The 3,463-nt window shown below is 39.5% G+C and overlaps 1 pseudogene; it reads left to right on the top strand.

Moving 5' to 3' along the window:
- Positions 1–413: 413 nt before the first annotated feature.
- Positions 414–3,132, top strand: LOC147305834 (uncharacterized; annotated as a pseudogene).
- Positions 3,133–3,463: the final 331 nt, after the last annotated feature.

Raw genomic sequence — 3,463 nt, forward strand, 5'->3', positions numbered from 1 at the left:
GAAAAAAGTACTTTGTGACTTTCATTGATGACTACTCCAGATATTGTAAAGTGTATTTCATAAGAGAAAAAATGGAAGTCCTGAGCAAGTTCAAAGAGTTTGAAAGAATCTTCTCAAATGAATGTGGACAGGGAGTAATAAGACTCAGAACCAGTGATGCCGGTAACGCGTTGCTTAGTAACGCGTTACTCCGAATATGACCACTTTTTCAGTAACGACTAATCTAACGCGTTACTATTTCCATAACAGTAGTCAGATTAAAGTTACTTGTCCAAACCACTGTGCGTTACTATTTTTTTAAGCAAAAAGATTTGGTTTCTTCTTTTCGTCTCAGCGGATGACAAACGCATACGTGTCGTGAAACGTCACATAAGCGACAGGTCACGTTTCCCGCTCACAAGCAGCCAGCGACGTAAAAAAGTGTAAACAACAATGGAGGGAGAGAGATGTTCGTTCTTTAGCTGGAAATATGGTCACTATTTTGAGTTTCTGTCAACTAAAGATTTAAATATTAAGGTTCGTTGTACACTCTGTGTTGGCGAAAAAGTGTTATCTACCTTCAAAAACACTACGTCAAACTTAAAGAAACATTTGGAGTCGCAGCACAGCACAGTCAAACTCACAGAGAGAGTCCCACCAAGTGGTCCGAAGCAGAGAGCCGTGACTTCCGCAGAAGGTCCTACACCCCCCAAACAACAAAAGTTGGACTTTGGTGCAAAACCAGTAAGTGATGAAGAATTGAAGAAGTTGGTCGCGCAGTATATTGTAGAAGAAATGCTACCTATAAACACTGTTGACTCGCCCTCGTTTCGTGCCATAATAAAAAAGATCCCTACTTCTGTTAATGCCGAGCTGCCTCACCGAACGACTTTTACTTCTTACTTGGAGAAGGAGTTTACAGAAATGGAGAGAAATTTGAAGGCCACACTGAATGAGATTGACTTTGTTTCAACTGCCGCGGATATTTGGACTGCTAACAACAGAAGCTATATGGGAGTAACGCTCCACTGGATCAGTAGAACCACATTAGAGCGTCACAAGGTTGCATTAGCATGTAGGCGAATTCGTGGTAGACACACGTATGATGTCATTGGTACAGAAATCGAAAACATCCACTCCTCTTATGGATTACTCAACAAAGTAGTTGCAACAGTTACTGATAATGGATCCAACTTTGTTAAGGCGTTTCAAGTTTATCATCCTGTCACGGAGTCCGATGATGAGACGGAGGAGGAAGAGTCCAGCCCCAAAGACGATGATGTCACTTTTTCTGATCTGTCAGAAATCCTCTCAGCTGAGAATGAAAGTGATGGTCAGCTGTCTCTTCCCCCGCACCGCAGGTGTGCTTCGCACACCATCAACATAATTTGCACACGTGATGTGGAGAAACATTTAACAACCAATGCAGAGAGCAGGGCTGTGTATAGGAGCAGCACAGCAAAATGCACAGCTCTTTGGACCAAATCGAGTAGATCTACACTTGCATCAGAAACAGTGGAAGAAATCAGCAAAAGAAAGCTCCTAATACCAACATCCACAAGGTGGAATTCCTTTTTTGATGCTGTAAAGAGAATTGCAGAAATCCCCATGGGTGAGCTGAATACTCTGTGCACAAAGCTAGGACTGAAGTGCTTCAAAGATCAAGAATACCAGTTCCTGCATGAGTACTGCATGGCCATGAAACCTCTGACTGCAGCACTGGACATTTTACAAGGCGACTGTCCATATGGAACTTTACTACCAACACTTGAAGTTCTGATGCAGAAGACCCAGGCTGTGAAAGATGACCTCTCCAGGATGACTGCAGGCCTTCCAGATGCCATTGTACAGGTACGCTCTATCTTGAAATTAGTCAGATTTTTTGCTTCATACAATTCACAAACATGGAACAGAATATTAATTATCATTGAAAAATAAGATTAAAACAATTAAAATGTTTACAAGTAACCTAAAACAAAATAAATCCATAATACTGATCTCATATTAGGCATGGTTTGCAAATAATTCAATAACATAATAAATTGTAGGCATAAAAATATCAATTATGTTTTTTAGGCTATTCAGACTCGTTTCGCTGGTGTGCTGGATGACAAAGATGCCCTTCTTGCAGCTGCCAGTTGTCCAAAATTCAAACTCTGATGGCTGAGAGATGCAGGAAGGAGGGAGTGAGTAAAACAGCTTCTGACAGCAGAGTGTTGCACCACTGCTCCTCTGGCAAAAAACCCTGCCAGTGTGCCCAGTGCTACTACATCTAGCAGCCAAGGTGAGATGGACTTTTTCACTTTTGAGGCAGAGCCAGAGGAGGAGACCTATTCTGCAGAAAAAGAAGTCATGGACTACCTGATGTCAGGCTACGACCTTCAGATTCTGCATAAATTTTCAAGCATAAAGACAATTTTTTTAAAGTATAACACTCCAACCCCATCAAGTGCTCCTGTGGAGCGACTTTTTAGTCTGGGAGGTTTGGTGCTCACGCCTAAAAGAAATCGACTTTCTGACAAAAGGTTTGAGAAGCTTCTGTTAATGAGGTACAACCACTGGTTTACTCGCTCCACTCTACTGTTTCCCCCATAACATGCGATGACAACATATACTGAAAAAACAGAGAATGGGGAATCCAATTTAAATAACTATTTACAAGTAATTGAATTAAGTTTATCAAAGTCACTTAATAAACTTATTAAAGTTTTCAAGTTGATTAACTTAAAACAATTACCTGCAAGGAAGTAAGGCAATTTAAGTTGGACCTGCAGTCTCTTTTTTTTTTTTTTCATAAGATTAGTCCAAAGTTACAAAAGCGGACAATAGTGCTTACATGTGGATGGTATAAAAAGTATCTTAAGGGAAGTCAAGAAAGACTCTTTGTTTGTTTGTTTGTTTTTTTATAAAAAGTAGTTATGTTAAGTGAAGTAACAAGACTGTCTTTATTTTCATACAAACAAGTATTTCTGTCAGGAAAAAAGTTTTAAGTTCAACTTCAAATGTCAGGAGATATATTGTTGACATTACTGTTAAAATACACTTCCAATAAAGTGAGTATTGGCAAAATCGGTTGATGTTTTTATGTTGAGGCAGTGGGGAGTGTTATTGGCAGCTTCTGAAAGTAACTAATAAAGTAACTAGTAATCTAACTTAGTTACTTTAAAAATAAAGTAATCAGTAAAGTAACTAAGTTACTTTTGGAAGGAGTAATCAGTAGTCCGTAATATATTACTTTTTCAAAGTAACTGTGGCAACACTGCTCAGAACTGACAATGGTGGGGAATACACATCTAAAGAGTTTCAAGAATATTTGAAAGCTCAAGGCATCCACCATGAAATGACTGTACCACACACACCACAGCAAAATGGTGTTGCAGAAAGAAAAAACAGAACTCTAGTGGAATCAGCTAGAAGCATGCTATCACATGCAAAGTTGCCAAACACATTCTGGGCAGAAGCTGTTGCTACTGCAGCTTACACA

Source organism: Aulonocara sp. 'chitande type north' Nkhata Bay, linkage group LG20, assembly GCF_057382095.1.
Source record: "Aulonocara sp. 'chitande type north' Nkhata Bay isolate Kocher_YH1m ecotype deep benthic linkage group LG20, A_spYH_male_GT1.1, whole genome shotgun sequence".
NCBI classification, from domain to species: Eukaryota; Metazoa; Chordata; class Actinopteri; order Cichliformes; family Cichlidae; genus Aulonocara; species Aulonocara sp. 'chitande type north' Nkhata Bay.